The sequence below is a fragment of the Schistocerca gregaria genome, chromosome 8 (assembly GCF_023897955.1).
Source record: "Schistocerca gregaria isolate iqSchGreg1 chromosome 8, iqSchGreg1.2, whole genome shotgun sequence".
In the NCBI taxonomy this organism is placed as follows: domain Eukaryota; kingdom Metazoa; phylum Arthropoda; class Insecta; order Orthoptera; family Acrididae; genus Schistocerca; species Schistocerca gregaria.
This window is the reverse complement of record NC_064927.1, coordinates 412,493,254-412,511,093: the sequence shown is the minus strand read 5'-3', so window position 1 is coordinate 412,511,093 and position 17,840 is coordinate 412,493,254. Positions and strand designations below refer to the sequence as shown.

Below are 17,840 nucleotides of genomic sequence, written 5' to 3'. Positions count from 1 at the left end.
AGACTCTCGGCGAACTTCCTCCGCTTTATCTGTATCAAGACGGCGTACAGCTTCTTCGATGGCACTGATGAAATCCACTAGTGGCGGTGAAACAGGCGTGGATGCAAAATTCAGTCCTTCTGCTAGAACAGACACAGTCGCGTCATCTAAAGTTTTCTCTGTCAAATTAACAACAGATCGTCGAGTTGGAACTTCCTGCTGCATCTGTTTAGAAAGTCTGTCAGTCTCGGCAGTTTGCTCGTCACAGCTTTATCATGGCTCCAGTTGGCTTTAGCCCATGTCATACCATCCACCCAGTCCCACGACAGAGAAGATAGTCTTGCTGCCAATTCCAAATGTATGTGGAACATGTCCTTTGATATAGAATCCAATTCACGCCGAGTAAAACAAATCCTTTCTCTCACCAAAGCCATGATAGCTTTACGTTTGATGTTGTTTGCAGCAGTGATATTTATGAAATGCACAATTTTGGCAAACGTTGGAATAATGCCCTTGTCTCTGCAACTTAATAAGAATATCAATGAGCTCAGCAGCCTCGCTCCTCTTTCACGTAACTTGTCGAATATTCGAATACATTCCATCACTTCCTGCCCGTAGAGTTGCTTTATGTGATGCTTAAAGCTTTCCCGGCATACTGATCTTCATCACTCTGTTCACTTGCCTAGTTGAAAGGCCATTCTTCAAAAATAGTTTTTGCAGGTGTTCCAGTTCCGCTTGAAGACTGTCGGCGTCAGAGATAGTATGGGCACGGTGGATCAAGGTTTTGAGAACGCCCATTGTTTGTGCTGGATGGTGGCAACTAGTAGCTGGTAGATACAGGTCTGTATGAGAGGGCTTTCCGTTCACCGAGTGACCAAGTGTGCCATCACTCTTCCGTCGCACCAAGACGTCTAAAAATGGCAGCAACCATCTTCCTGCCTAGGCAAGTGGACAGAGTGGTGAAGACCTACAAACGACAGAACAAGGAAGAGGAAGAGGCCTTCAGGTCGACTGTTTATCTACCATTTATTGGGAATATTTATTCACAGATAGGCAGAATATTCGGAAAGTATCAAGTGAGAGTCATCTTTCGCCCTCCTTCCAAAATTTCATCATTGGTGGGATTCGTTCAAGACGACCTGGGCCTGCGTAAACCAGGTATTTACAAAATTCCGTGAGAATGCTGCAAATCATATATAGGGCAAACAACACGAACTGTGGAGGAACGCGTTGTGGAACACCAACGGCATACTCGCCTTCTACAACCCACCAAGTCCGCAATCGCCGAACATTGTATTTCCACGGACCATTCCTTGAATTACAACGACACAAAAATTTAGGCCCATACATCAAACTTTTGGAACTCGATTATCAATGAATCTGTAGAAATAAGATTGTTTGACAACGAGACTCTCGTCAATCGAGATAACGGTTATCAGCTAAACTCTGCTTGGAATCCTGTAATAGAGAAACTTCGTAGTCGACGTAGTTATCTGCATAAAGATGAAAATCGACCTGATATCGATACGTCAAGCTTTCGCAGTGGAGGGCTCGAGTCGCAGCGCACGGAGCCGTTATGAACGAGCACGCTGAGCAGCGCATGCGCAATGTTACCTCAGTACGGCTTTAAATAGCGGAGCTCAGCAAGTACTCGCCAGTACTACTACAGTGGTACTCACCTGAAAACGGCCAGAAGTCTGTGCGCCGAAATACCGTAGCAGGACGTTACTGATATCCGGCAGTTCTCCCGTGTTTTTATGGAACGAGTAGTGGTTGTTTATTTTGATTTTTACAATGGTTTTTTTACAAGCGGTAGCGTTTGTAGGGCAATAAATTTCAGCAACAACAGGAAGAAGACAATACAGCTCTTTTTTTTTAGGTTTCCTAAGGATCCTGAGAGGTATATACCATCAAGTTACTAAACTGTATCGTGAGGATTCACTTGCAAACTACATGTTATTAATGATTAATGTTTCGTTTTAGGAGCAGAAAATGGCTAGTTAGTAGCAGACGAGAAGACCTTATAATAAAAGACCCAGTTTACCTATATAATATTAGGTTTTGTTCGCTGCATTTCGAACAGAACCGTTCATGAACGCAGACAATAATAAACTAGTGTGGAATGCAGTACCCACACTGTTTGACATCCCAAATAAGCCACCTCAACTGAAGATGAAGAGGAAACTGTCACAAAGATTGGACAATCCCTCTAAAGCTGTAAAACAGTCCTATGACACAGAAGCAGCCAGTTCAGCTCTCCATGTATCAGTGCCAGATCCGTATGAATCGTCAACACAGATCTGCTGTGTTAAAGAGGATGAAGTGGTTAGATTAAGTGCAGTTATTCGTGTCTTACAAAATCGTAATGTTTGGTATGTATTTCATTCACTTCTGTTGTTAGCCACATAATTTTCCTTGCTTCCTTCGTGTGATGACATTATTTTGTTAGCACCTTGTCCACTGACAGATTGTTTGAAAATTATTCAAATATTTGGTTTTGCGTGGAATGTAATGTAATCAACTCATTATTATGTTTTCGACATACACATATACATTTGGCAGTTGCTTGTCCCACGTAGAATAATATAAAGATGAAGGTCGTACTTGTGGAAATTGGCGAAAATGACAAACACAGTAGGACTACAGAACGATAAATGAACTGTCGATCGCTTTTGCTTGTAGAGGTACATGTGCTTCTTACGTGTGAATCTGTGTGTTTATATACTTTTGATATCAAATAGATAAGCTGCAATTCTATCCAACGTCACAAGTGTTTCCTCACAAATGTGTTGTAGCTTGCCACTCGATTCATGGCTTTTGTCCATACTTGCGCTTATTTTAGAATCATTTTTAGATACATATATGCCTTCTGATACTACACAAACCCATGGAGGCAAGAAAATAACTCGAATATTTCGTAAATTACGTAGGAAATTGATGCAAAACAAACATTATGCTTACAACGGGTCTGAGGTTCAGCTTACTCGCCGCTTGGAGCGCTAGTGTCGCTCCATCTGTCTTACGGTAACAACTTTTACAGCAGTGAGTGTCACGACTGTTATGTTAGAGTCTAACAGTCAGACCGTGTTACACATTAAACACAGGCGTGTGCAGGGATGCCAACCGCATTTCGCTCCAACACACCATTGACGCGAAATTACGAATGTCCCTCTGCACGTACCGCTCGGCTGTGCTATGCTTACCCACACAGGCAGAAGACGTTATTGCACGTACAATACCGTACATACCATCACTCACTGCAACTGTACTCGAGTGCAGCATCAGGTAACAGCTAGTGAGATACAAAAGATTGATGAGGAATTTAATATCATTAAAAATCTGTAACAGAACTTGAAAATATTTTTAAAATTTTGTCTTTTCTCTAATAAAAGTTTTGAAGTTCTTTTACAGTTTTAAAATGGCAGAGCAGCCTTCATCAATATTCTGTATGTTAGAGTCAGCAACATTTTCTTATGTATGAATTTCCCTATTGGGTTATTAGGTTTTTGCATCTTTAGCCATATAGGTTTTACACACATAACGTCAAATATTTAACGCTTTAATTCGTTTGTAATCAGACGTTTGAAGCTGTTTTACACGTGGGAGTTCGACTCTTTAAAGAATCAAGAGCACAAGCTATAACAAAAAGATCTTCCGTGAACGTTGGCGGAAAGATGTATAACGATTTTAAAAATGTGGTTACTTCTAATATGAAGTTACGTTGTACGTAAAGCATTTTGCATAATGTTGCAGTATATGCTCGTCACCTAATGACGGACAGGGACAAGACGATAGGACATCTGCTAAGACATCAGGTACTAAGTCCTATGGTACTAGAGAGAGAGCTGTAGAGGGCAAAAACTGCAAAGGAAGATAGAGATTGGGGTAGGTAAAGCAAATAATTGAGCACATAGGTAGCAGTTGCAACTCTGAGGTGAAAAGATTATCACAGGAGAGGAATTCAGAGCAGGCCGCATAAAACCAGTCAGAGACCGGTGAGAGTGAATGACTGAAAAAAAAGCTAATGGCGTCAGCAGGAATTGTGCAGCTAGTTGCGGGAAGGTATCTGCACTGGAAGGAGTGCCGTGAGATGTATACGTCCTGTTTTGTGTATTTATAGAATTTGACATCGATAGGATTGTTTTGAAGACACAGCGATACGATTGAGCGAACAGAAAACAATGTGACGTTGATTTCATTAAAAATCTTTATATCTCTCCCTACATATAAAATCAACAGCATATATAACAATCTGCAAAATGGAAGAAAATGGAAATGATCCAACTAAACGACAAAAATGTCGAGCCATTGCTGAAAAGGCAAATGATTAGACTGCTTTAAGTTAAATAAATTTTAAATATGTTTCAGTTTCGAGCTATTAATTCACATCTCCTACCCACTATCTGCTTGTTAGTGCAAAGTCATTTGCCTGGCACTCAGGTGGAGATCGGGAATTTAATTCTTGGGGCAAGGAGTTGCTCAAAATGGTTCAAATGGCTCTGAGCACTATAGGACTGTACATCTGAGGTCATCCGTCCCTTAGAACTTAGAACTACTTAAATCTAACTAACCTAAGCACATCACACACATCCATGCCCGAGGCAGGATTCGAACCTGCAACCATAGCGGTCGCGCGGCTCTAGACAGTAGCGCCTAGAACGGCTCGCCCACTCCGGCCGGCCAACTGGAGTTTTTTGGTATCTTGCTAAAAGTATTGCAACGAGTTTCGAGGTATGACTTCGTCATTGTGTAAAAATATTTTTGTATTGCCATTTTTGCCTGATGAGTGGGCCACGCTTAGAAACATGGTGCAATATGAAGATAATTCTAGTACGTTTACAATGAATTTGACCGATAATCTGATATTCTTGTAAACAGGGGTGACGTGGAGTCTTTCGCAGTCAGGTGGTATGTTCACTGTGCAAGAACCTCTCAGTAATTACGAGATAGGAAAGAAGCTCCATCTAAGCGTGCCGCTGACCCAGCCAGGGGTGGTGTAGCCTATCCTCTGGCATTGGTTATCTTTGAACTGCGGCATGGCTATAATTGGGAGAATCTTGCGCAAAAGTGACGCCAAAATGACGTATTACTTGATGCGACCATGGAAATTGATAGCAGTCGACCTAATTAATTGCGAATGTTATTTGTTTCTTCCGTGTACGTGTGGAGCCACGAAAACCGTGCGGAAAATACCCAGTTAAATATTTTAGACAGTCGATAATATAACTGCCGTTACTGCTCGTTCACTCGCAGCTGTGTCATCTTTTGTTTTTTTAATCAAACTGAAATTATAAAATCGAAAAACTCATTCCTGAGAGAACGTGTTCTTATTTGTAGATAAAATTAAATATTGCAGAACATACTTTAATTACATTAATAAACAAGTCCCAGATTATGTTGAAAATAGAAATATGAAAAAAATTAGCATATAGCTGGTTGTAAACATACTACCTACGATTCAGCTACATGACGCCTCTAACCACCTAACCACGAGACATACGGAATCGATGCACCAGTCAAAAATAATAGCATTCATCTTAGAATCTCCTAAAGGTTTTTTCCGCTGATGTTTCATTAACTGACTTTTCATGGTAGCAAACCATACCACGCGTGAGGTGTTTGCGATAAATATTCAGTGCGCCTTTGGCCTGAAAAGGCAGACTGCCATAACAAGAAAGCTATAATAGAAAAACAACCAAATACGGCGTCGCCAAAGTTGTCCATTCGTCGACTGCTATAGACTCTGGCGGTCGCATTGGGGGACACATCACTTTGACGTCACTTTGCTCAAGATTCGAGTGATTATATTTTCAACATTTCGCGGCCCTGTCAGCAACTGTATAAATACTAATTTTAAATTAACAACAGCCTCGGTTGCAATGTTTACCTAGGTTTCAGTTGGGATAACCTAACCTTCTTCAGAATAAAAGAAAATCGTAGTTCCTTTTATTCAGAAGAAGGTTGGGTTATTCCAACTGAAACCTAGGTAAATAAAGGTAAGCAATGCAACTGAGACTGTTGTTAATTTAATATTAATTCGAGTGATACTAAGCTTTCTCCTGGGACATGACTATAGATGCAAGTCGCAACATAAAAGTAAGTATAACACGAACAGCTAACAGGGGGAGAGGTGAAACGCTATCACGAGCAATTTACGCAGAATGCAACCAGCACATGAAGAGAGATGGAAATCTAAAAGTCATGGGGGAATGTAATGCGGTTGTAGGGGAAAGAGTAGAAGAGAGGATTACGGGAGAATATGATGTTGGTACTAGGAATGTAAAAGGAGTAAGAGGAGAGAGACTAATTGAGTTCTGCAATACATAGCAGCTAGTAATATCGAATGCTCTGTTCAGGAACCACAAGAGGAGGAGGTATACTTGGAAAAGGCCGGAGATACGGCAAGATTTCAGTTACATTACGTTATGGTCAGGCAGAGATTACGAAATCAGCTACTGAATTGTAAGGCGGACCCAGGAGCAGATAAAGACTCAGATCACAATTTAGTAGTGATAAAGAGTAGACTTAAGTTTAAGAGACTAGCCAGGAAGAATTAATGTGAAAAAACGTGGGATATGGATGTATCAGGGAATGAAGAGATTCGCGTTCTCTGAAGCTATAGATGCTGCAATAGGTAATAGCTCAGTAGACAGTACTGTAGCCTCCCCACAATAAAAAAATAATATATAAATAATATTCACATTTAGTGTAACCTCCCAACAGTAAAAGTTCCGAAACCTTCCAACAGTAAAAAATATAACCATAACATTGACATTTAGCTTAACCTACCAACAGATAAATTCCGTAACCTACCAATAATACAATGTGACTAACCTCTCAATTAAATTGCGACTCGCTTAAATAACCTTTCAATAATTGACTGTGAATTTAAACTGGTAAATTTTGGACGTCAGCAGTGCTGCGTCATGGCCCTGAAAGATTATTCCGAATAAAAAAAAAGAAAATTCTTACCTCAATCAAGTCGCCGGATAACGCATATATATCTGCTCTTATAATAAATTTTTCTGGCACAGCCCAGTGCAATACTGGCCGATAGATTGGTCATGTATAAAAGAACAACTGATTTTTCTTAGCAATAATCGGGATGACCATGGATTGGAGAAATTAGTAAATTCTTTAAATTGAAATGAATGATTGTCAAAAGTTACTTTTTATGAGAAAGATTATTATCAAGAGATTTTCTTTAAAACATTTACATGGGACTTAATATACCAATACTACATATGCGCGACGCTGCTTTTACCTTATACTACAACGCTCAGGCTCCGCCATCGCTCCACCACGACCGACCCAGACAACTCTATACACACGACTGCTAGCTACTACTTACTGCTACTGCCACACAGTTCCTACTGCAGTCAACACTGCTCTTTGGTCTCAGATTCTCTTATAGCTTACATATCGCAGGCAGCACGTGAGCAATCCATCGAAATTGCATCAGCTCGAGTGTGCTAGCAACAAATTCTTTAATCATGGACCTCTTGCAGTACAGTTGTAGAGGAATGGGCATTTCTTAAAAGCGTTGGTCACACAAGACGGAAAGAAAGACGTAGGTACGAAGAAAGTAACTGAGAAGAAATCATGGGTAACAGAAGAAATACTTCAGTACAAACATATTCAGGGAAATTCAGGAATACAGAAATACATGTCACTTAGAAATCAAATAGATAGGAAGTGCAGGGAAGCTAAGGCTGCATGAAAAATGTGAAGAAATCGAAAAAGAAATGACTGTCGGAAGGATTGACTCACCTTATGGAAAAGTCAAAACAATCTTCGGAGACATTAAAAGCAAGAGTGTTAACATTAAGAGTTCAATGGGAATTTCGCTCTTAAATGCAGCGGAGAGAGTGGACAGGTGAAAGGAGCGCACTAAAGGCCTCTATGAGAGGGGGCTGGGGAAAGACTGGTCACGTCAGTGTTAGAAGCGAATATGACCAACATATGTCAGCTATGCTACTAATTAAACATTTATGTTGCCAAAAATTACTTAAATTGTGATAGAATTACCTCTACTTATTACCTCATCAACGATCTGCGAAACGAACCATGCATGTGTTATATATACTACTACATAAAGACAAGACGTTGTTTAACGTTGATACCAAAAATCTCGAAAAGTTCTTGACTGACTTACGTCAGAGCTTTACACAATGCCCTAATAAACATTCGAACGGAGATAAGCTAAATTTTTTAAAATATATATTCTACATAAAAATAGCGTAAGTTTCTCGATCGATTTATTTCAGATTTCATAAACGTTAGGTTGGACATGTGATATATAATTCTTTAATAAATGTAATTAATAAATACAATATATAATATAAAAGGAGAAAATTGTTAGGAGGAAACCTCTAAAATTTACTGACTCATTTACTTCAAGTTTTTACACGTCACTCCAATAGACATAGGCTATCATGGTTTTTTTTTCTTCTAATAACCGACTGCAAGAAGAAAAATACTGTTCTTCGAAAATTAGCAGTTTCACTTTCTTTCTTTCTTTCTTCCTTTCTCGCAGTCAGTTTTAACTACGATAGGAGTGCAATTTAAATCACTAGACAAATTGTTTCTCCCGTTTATATCCTTTCTCCCAACACACAGTTTTAAACAAAAAAATTATTCACAACATTGCACTGTTTTGTTTTCATCGTCATCCTTTTCGACAGAAAACAAGATAATTGTATTTATGGCTTATCGGCTTATGTTTACAAATCCGCTACTGAATCTGAATCGTCCGAATCTTTGTAGTCCTACCCGTTCGTAGATCAAAACTATGCCAAACATTGCCATTGAAGGTACTATCCTCACCGTAGTCGGATGTACCAATGATACCAACTCATAAACCCATTCATTTAAAGCAACTTCAGTTCCAATGGTGGCTCGTGACTGTGCATTCTGGATGTTCACAAATTATTTAGTCAGATAAATTTGAGTGTGTGAAATTAGTAGCAACTGCTGTATAGAAGTCATGCTTATCAACAAGTTTATGTAGCTGCAGCCACTGCCAATAATAATAAAAACAGTAATAATAATTGTAATAAAATGCGTAATTTATATGACATAAGACAGAACTGTTTTTTGCGGAATTTTGTTGTTGTGTACATAATTAAGTACAATTTAGGGCAATAACGAAATAATGTGTAAAGTTTCGCAATTCTCCATTTCGCATTTTTTTTGTGTAAATGGGAGTTTAAATGCTATTCCATTTTTTTCAGACAAATGTCCAAAATCCCTAACAGATGTATTAGTTTACGAAATTACTTGCAAGCTGAAAATCGGATACTCTTCCGCTGCAGCCACACAGCAACTTGTGCTACCTGTACACTTCCTTGTTAAATGGACCGATGACCTAGCAGTTTGGTCCCGTCCCACCTCTTTAAACCGACCAACCAACCTTATCAACTGTTCGCTTGCAGTTACTATCTCGGCAACGGCCTTGCCGCAGTGGATACATCGGTTCCCGCCAAATCACCGAAGTTAAGCGCTGTCGGGCGAGGCCGGCACTTGGATGGGTCACCATCCGGGTCGCCATGTGCTGTTGCCATTTTTCGGGGTGCACTAGGCCTCGTGATGCACGTTGAGGGGCCACTCGATCGAATAGTAGCGGCTCCGGTCAAAGAAAACCATCGTAACGACCGGGAGAGCGGTGCGCTGACCACACGCCCCTCCTATCCGCATCCCCAGCTGAGGATGACACGGCGGTCGGATGGTCCCGATGGGCCACTTGTGGTCTGATGACGGAGTGCTTTTTGCAGTTACTATCTCAATAAAAGGACCTGTTCTCGGAGGCCCTAGTCCATTTACGGCTAACTTTTCCTGGTAATTTACTTTTCTAGCCCAGAATGCGATTTTCACTCCGCAGCGTAGTCTGCGCCGTTAGTGAAACATCCTGCAGATTAAAGCTGTGCGCCGGAACTTGACACGAACTCGGGACCTTTGCTGAAGTGCTCAACTGAGTGAGTTACCCAAGCACAACTCACGACTCATCCTCACAGCTTTAATTTTCTGTTACATTCAACATAGCTCATGTTTACAGTGCACACGAAACCCGATTCCCGCACAGTAAACTAGCAACTCCACACACTAAGTGCCGCTTGTGGAAATGATTAAATAGAAATGGTAATGTCTTTCAACATGGTCACTTGACTAGAATACAGATGAGGTGCTGAGATCCATAAGGGTCCAAAACACACCGCCTGTCGATCGCACACTTAAGTGAATACCGGAGAAGCCACTGAGTCAGTACTTCGTGAATTTTCATATATATAGTGTGAGCCTACAGTACAGACAAACCTGACTCACCATAAGATCAACAGAATTCTGAGTTATGAATAAGTGCTACAGTCTTACAGTCGACGGTGGTGTGCTTGAGGCCCTTATGATTCTCAGAGCCTCAAATGGGTTACTGTATGATAAAATTCATAACTTTTTGTACTATAACTCGTCCAGAAACCCACAAAATAGGTTTACTGTCAGTAGAACTGACATACGATGTGACTTTAAACAGTATGTAGTGAGTGAATTAGCATATCTGATGAATATTTTCGGGGAGGAATAAATTGTAATATATAATGGAAACTCATTAATAATTGCTGCTTAAACAACTAAAAAAAGAAATTTTTAAAAGAATAATTGAAAAAAATTTGAAATGTACATAAAGGGTTTCCGAAAAGTCTTTCCCTGATTTCATAAATTGATTACTCAGGCTAGAAGTAAGATTCAAATATGAAACTGGTGTCTAATTGTTTACAAACTATCAAAGTTTTTTTCGCTCATCAGTAAACTTCCACATGAGCAACCTTGGTAGCACGTAGCATATCTAGGCGATATTCAATTTCCGTCCACACATTAGCCAACATCACTGGAGGGATCGATTCAACGACTGTGGTTATCCGTTGCCGCAGGGTTTCAAGATCTGGTACACGTGTTCAGTAGACCTCGCCCTTGACATAACCCCATAAGAAGAAGTCTAATGGGGTTATGTCAGGAGAGCGTGGAGGCCAAACCGTTGGCCCATCACGACCAATCCATCGCCCAGGAAAGGGCATATCGAGATAGGCACGGACGTCCAAACCCCAATGAGGCGGTGCACCGTCTTGCTGAAACAAGACATCGGGGTGATACTGAAGCAGCTGAGGAACAGCATACAGTTGCAACATGTCCAGATACATTGTAGATGTGATGGTAGCCTCAGCGAAGAAGAATGGCCCGATAATTCGATCGTGGAATAGCGCGCACCGAACATACACCTTTGGACTGCCTCTGGTGCACTCCATGACCTCGCCAGGGGGTTGTGTACCCCAAATGTGCACATTATGGCGATTCACTACTCCACTGACAAAAATGGTCGCTTCGTCGGAAAAGGCAATTCATCTGAGATAACCATCATCGTCCTCAATAAGTGAAAGCATTTCGACCACAAAGTCATATCGACGTGTACCTTCATTGGGCAACAAGGCCTGAACGATTTGCACTTTGTATGCTCGAAACAATAAACGTTTGTGTAAAACGTCATGGAGAGAGCTTTTTGGCATCTGTAATTCACGTGAGGCCCTGATCACCGATTTCTTCGGACTTCGCAAGAAAGACTGCCTTCAGCTTCCACCCTGTCTGCTGAGGTTCTTGGTCGACCAGACCTCGGAAGGTCAGCAACCGATCCAGTGTTCTTGAACTTCTCATACCAGGCTTTAATGCTCTTGACATCAGGTGGATTCCTTCCAAATGTTGTCTGGAGGCGACTCTGCACTGTGGTTGGTGATCGTGTCTCATGGTACCACAAGACACACTGTGCCTTCTCCTGATTGGTTAACATGGCGTCTTGGGCACTGCTCCTCATCCACTGCGAACCTAACACAGAAAAAAAACTTCGATAGTTGTAAACAATTCGACACAAGTTTCATATTTATATCTTACTTCTAGCCTGAGTTATCAATTTATGTAATCAGGGAAGTCTTTTCGGACACCCAGTATATCCTGAGTGAACTTTAACTGGCATTAATACCAACAGACCCTCAAAATTCAATACATATACTCAGCATTTAAATTTACGTACTTCTTTTTCTTGGCTCTGAGCACTATGGGACTTAACTTCTGAGGTCATCAGTCCCCTAGAACTTAGAACTACTTAAACCTAACTAACCTAAGGATATCACACACATCCATGCCCGAGGCAGGATTCGAAGCTGCGACCGTAGTGGTAGCGCGGTTCCAGACTGTAGCCCCTAGAACCGCTCGGCCACTCCGGCCGAATCTTCTTTTTCTTGTTACCGCCATTGTGCATAGAGCTTGGTATGACAACACTGGTTCCACATCGCCCCTCTCCAGCTCACGCAAATTATTCTTGTCTGCTTCGATCCTCTCGATGCAGGATTCTCGGCGCGTCGGGGGATGATGAACAGATTGGTATCCTCGTCTTGAATGTACGAATATACTTTGCTATCTCGTTAACACTTTTTAATGTACACTTGGAATACAAATTTTGAACACTATTAACTCGGCGGAACTCATAATTCGTCCACGCCCTACCACTTATAGAGGCAAACAGATGAATATAAAGAAACTAAAAAATTGAAGAGCGTATCTCTACTTGTTTTGTTTATGACCCAACAGCATCGCCGGCACAAAAGAAAAGAATGAGGGAAAAAAGAAAAGAATAATAAAAATATGATGCATTACACTGAAAAGTATGCTGTCATCTTGCAGTACTTATGCCGAGCAAACGGGGATAAAAGTCTGCCACGGTGTGCTACCACCTGGTGACACAGATGTGAACTTCCAGTTTACTGGCAAGGGTCAGCTGTGCACATCGTGAACCGTGCACGTTGTTTATCAAATCCGTATGAATTTGGCCCGCAAGGCAATTACGTCACGCGAATTGCGCATGTGCAAAAGCTCCTTAAAACGTGCAAAACTAAAGGTGTGCGCGCAACCGTCCAGATGAGGAGTAGCACGGTCGATTTAAGTGCCGCCTTTCAGACTGCAGCGTCTATGTTACGTTTAACAGCATTCAAAGAAAAATAGTCCGCAAGGTGTCGAAAGTTAGGGTGTTCACGTGCTCTTGTGCTCTTACACAGCAGCCGCTACTGTTCAATTCCCAATAGACGTTTCGTTTGAAATAACAATAAATAACGCTCATGGTCAGAGAAAGGGAGGCGAAGAGGAAATGGACAGAGAGAGAGAAGCGAGGAAATGGTGAAGGAGGGGGGATGGAGGAAAAGAGGGTCAAATAATGGGGGAGGGGAAGGAGGTGAACAGAGAGAGAGGGGACAAGAAGTATATGGACAAAGACAGATGAAGCGGAGAGAAGGAGATTGGGACGTATATCCCATTTCCACACATATTTAGCGAATGCGAAGCATTTCCAGGTTCGCTAGTAGTCGCATAAGATCGAAGCCAGTACTTGAGCCAGAAATGTGAAACCAGAAATACTCTGGCGACGGAAGTCGTCTGCGACACTTAACTTTCGGCGCAAACTTGCACGCTAGCATTTGGCGGTCTGCAAGCCTACAATTTCCAGCTCGAGACCCGCCACGCCCCCACAGTCCGACGAAGTACCCTCCACCGCACCGGTTTTATCTCGCACGCGTGCCCAATGTGCTGCCAGCTGAGGCCCGTTATCACCACACAATGTGTAAACGAGCCCTACGATATAGGGGCAATCATCTTTCCAGATCTCGCTGCCTCGTAATGAGGCTACAAAGTCTCCACGCAAACCCACTTCCCTCCCACCGGTCCTGCCTTATCTCACTCTAACACAGATTATTTACTTGCCCATTATGATCCCGGCGTAGCTGCGCTCCAATTCCCCTTACGCCCGTTCAGACAGAAATGAAACCAGCCCATTTCTCTCTCTCTCTCTCTTTTTTGTTCTTTCTGTCCTTATCGTCCGCCCCCTTTGCCTGCCTCCCCTGTCCCCATCACTCGCGGCTTGTTTTGTTTTCGCTTTTGCTGCAGGTCGGCGTGAAACTAGGGGGAATTTCCGATCTCAGATGAGGCTGCGGAATAAACATTCTTAATTCCACTTTTAATTTCTTTCCTCCTCCATTTCGGTGGCAATATCCTGCAGGGCTGCGCTAAAGGGGAGACAAAATAAGCGTAGGCGGCCAGGAACACTCTTTTTCGCTTCTCGCCCTTTCCTGTAATGGGCTCGCGTGTGTTTATTCCCGCCCAGAGGCTGCGCGCTGCCCTGTTCTACATTTACCTCGCCCCCACGGTAATGGGCGTCAGTGGATACTTCCCCTAACGCTTCCCGCAGCCGTGCGGGGAAATTTTCGCGGCTAATCAGCAAAGACTGCACCGCAGACAATCCCCCTGCCCCTCTCGGCCCCAACTTAATGAATATACATTACGTAGGGGCTACAGAACGGAGGAGGGCCCGTGGTGTTCTTTGGGGAGACGCCGCCTCGACGGCGCTGGCTCGTGGATCTTGGATGGGGTGAGTTTCTTCTTCCCGCCCCCCCTTATTCGCCATACTACTCTCGCGGTTTCCAATTAGGCTAGCAGAAAATGCTCCGTTGCTCTGAAAGGGTGGTGACACCTCCTTTCTGGGATAAACGCTTTGCCTCCGGCACCACTTGTGACAAGTTGGTAGGTCCTTAAATGTCAGCTGTATACGATCTGCGTGACCTCTTTCTGAGGAGTCGGATTACTTGCTGTCGCAGAGAACTCGCTGGTCTAAAATAAAGCTTGCGCACATCCTGATGTTTTGGAAGCTACTGTTACTAATCCCTGGAGTAGCATTGTAATATCAGCGTGTCGAGGATATTTCTGGTTCACACAATGTTCCTCAGATGATTCTACTGTGCAGATCACCGACCGTGCAAGTGTAAACTCGTTTCATCGCCGTTCAGTTGTATTCGTATCTCTCAATAACAAACAAGAAAGCCTTGGTTCCAAAGCTTATTTTGTTTTGTGACGTGTCTGCATAAACAACATCGTCTGTGGTGTAAAAAATGATATCTATCAGCCACATATTTTATATGTAGTGAAGTCAGGAAATGATTATTACATGCTTAATTTATGTACGGGGAGTACCCCCGCCCCTCAAAAAGAAAAAGAAAAACAATAAAATTGTCGTGCGCGGAGATTGTGTAGTACGCATTTCTGCCGCTAGGCTTGTGTGGCGCAAGTCACTGCCAGTTCAGTGCCGCCCGTGTTGTCGACCTGGCTTGTTCTGTTCATATGCAGTGATTGTTTTTGCTAGCGCTGCTTCGTTCTGGTTTCGTTTTCTACGACGGCAAGTTTAAGTGGACAACGTGCAGCTGCGGAATTTTGTTTTCTACTCCGTAAAAATGCCGATGAAACCGTTTCGATGTAGAAAACAGCTTACGAAGATGGCGCTATGGGAAAAACTCAAGAGTACAAGTGGTTTGCTCGATGTCGATTGGTGAAAAACCTCGTTTGGACGTCTATAAAATGTCCGAATCGATGAAAAAGTTAAAAACAATCGAGAGCTTGTGCTCACAGAGCGTCGACAGACTACTGATCAACTATCAGAGATTAGAGAGATTAGTGGGTTATCTTGGAGCTCGGTTCATAGAATTTTAATGGAAGATTTGGGAATGAAAAGGGTTGCTGCCAAGTTCTTCCACCACGACAAACCACGTGCACACACAGCTATCTCGAAGAGTTTTTGGCTAAAAATGGCACGGTTCCGCTGCCCCACGCACCTTACTCGCCTGACCTGCCTCCGCTTTACTTTCTCTTATTTCCACACATGAAAAGGGGAGTGAAAGGGCTTTTAAGTGTATTGGAGAGTGCTTTGAAGGGGATAAGGTTGTTTTGTAAACAATTTGAAAATACATAGCTTTTAAAAAATAATTTCGGTAATTTTTTGGGTGGCCCCTCGTATTTGTTCGATATTATGATTGGTACTTCGTCATGCGTCTGTTGTAACCTCTCCCTCCCCAGACCGCCCCCCCCCCCCCTATCCTTATATACCTTTATACACTGTGCAGCACAGTTAAAGAGTCATTTTCCCGAAACACTGTGTCTGTCGCCCATTGCGACGCAAAAGTTTTAAATTTTGCTCAAAGGTGCCTACAACCTCCCTCTGTACTGGTACAAGAACGTGGAGCCCTGTGACGTCACCCAGGGGCTAGTCGACGATTCAAACAGCAAGATGTCGACTTATGGGGGAAACAAGGTCAGAGCTGACAGTTTCATATGAGGTGTGAGGTGGGTTAATGGAGTCACACTGGCACGAAATTTCACCGAAATTTTTCCCAGTGCCGCCGTTGAGCTTTCACATGACGGGAAGGTCGGCACACCCCCTCTTACCAACATTTCACCCCGTTCTTTCGGCGCCTCTGCGATGGAGGTTAGAACAGCGACAGCCAGCGTTGAAATGACCTGCTCCCTTATGGGTGGCCCAGAAAATAATTCAGACACACCACCGTTCAGAATGGATACGAAAACGCCTCAGGGGGTGACATAAAGGGAGGCAATGGAACCACCCCTTGCCTTGGGGAATGGGATATTTCATGTAAAGTAGGACACGCTTACGGTATTTAAAAGTTTAAAATTTCATAATTTGTATCCATTTTTATAACGCCATATGTTTTTATGTGATGAGGGTATGAATAATTGGAGATTTTGGACCTCCATTTCAACTAATTGGGAGATGAGAATTAGCATATCATTATTTATATTACTGTTACATTCCCTAATATACTGCTTAAAGAATATAAAACTGAAGTAGGTAAATTATAGGTTGGGGTAAATAACATAATACAACAACATGAACTTTCATGTAACATGAGTCACTTTCATGTAATTAAGTTTTTATGCCAAGAGAAATATTAGAGATAACTTTATCTTGCTCAGGAATTTACTTCTTAGTGTGAATGTGCAACTAGTATCACTACTAAAAATTTCCCAGTTTCAACCAATATTGTAAAAACAGAAATTTAAATGTGTAACGTGAGTCACATATTATCTGAGTCACAGTTGTATTATCTTAAGATTAGAAGAAGTGTATGCCCTTAGCAGGAGCAGAAAGACAAGGTAGGAGAAGGGAAAAGTTACAGAGTGTAGGAAAATATGAAGAATTTAAGAAAAAGCTGGAAAAAGCCAGTAGAAGCAGAAACAAAGTTTCTACAATTTAGTCAACAATAAGCAAGCACTGCTATTAGAAGAAAGAAGATCTAAAAATAGGGATTGAGTTAGAAAACACAGGGAACATAAGATGCAAGGTCACCAACCTAGTCAATCAATTTTGCCACCGTGTAAGTCACATAGTGCTCTGGTTAAAGCCATGACTGGAGTGCTGCAATTGTTTACATTAACAATGTACTGCCAACTATACCTGAAAACGTGAAGGTAGTTTCAATCTGGTCTGATGGAGCTCCCTCATAATTTAAAAACATATATATAACAGCTGCTGTACCTCAATTTCAGTCATTTCATAATGTGGAAATCTACTGGAATCCCACAGTAAAGAAGCCATAGATGGAATTGGCGCAGTTGCAGAACGGCTAGCAGCAGAATGCAGTAAATAAACGAAACTTCATACAAGGTAATGCATCAACTTTCACTCAGCTAGCTCGAAGTACCACAACTATGGTAGTTTTTCATGTGTCTATTGATGAATTCAAGGAATCAATGTGAAACTTTATCTGGCTCAAATATGTTCTTCAGCACCATCAATACCAAACACGAGAAGCACTCACCCCTTTCTCTACAAGAAAGGAGTTCTATGAAGATATCTGCTGTCTCCAAAGAATTTTGCAGCTGCAGGTCATCATACTGAGGAAACTATAGAATGTGTGAAAATTGGAGACTGGTGCGAAGTAGAATATGACAGTAAGGTCAATGCTGGAGAAGTACGTGCAGTTGTTGGAAAT

General features: G+C 42.1%; 1 pseudogene; it reads left to right on the top strand.

Moving 5' to 3' along the window:
• The first annotated feature begins 9,423 nt into the window (after window positions 1-9,423).
• On the top strand, window positions 9,424-9,541 carry LOC126285629 (5S ribosomal RNA; annotated as a pseudogene).
• Window positions 9,542-17,840: the final 8,299 nt, after the last annotated feature.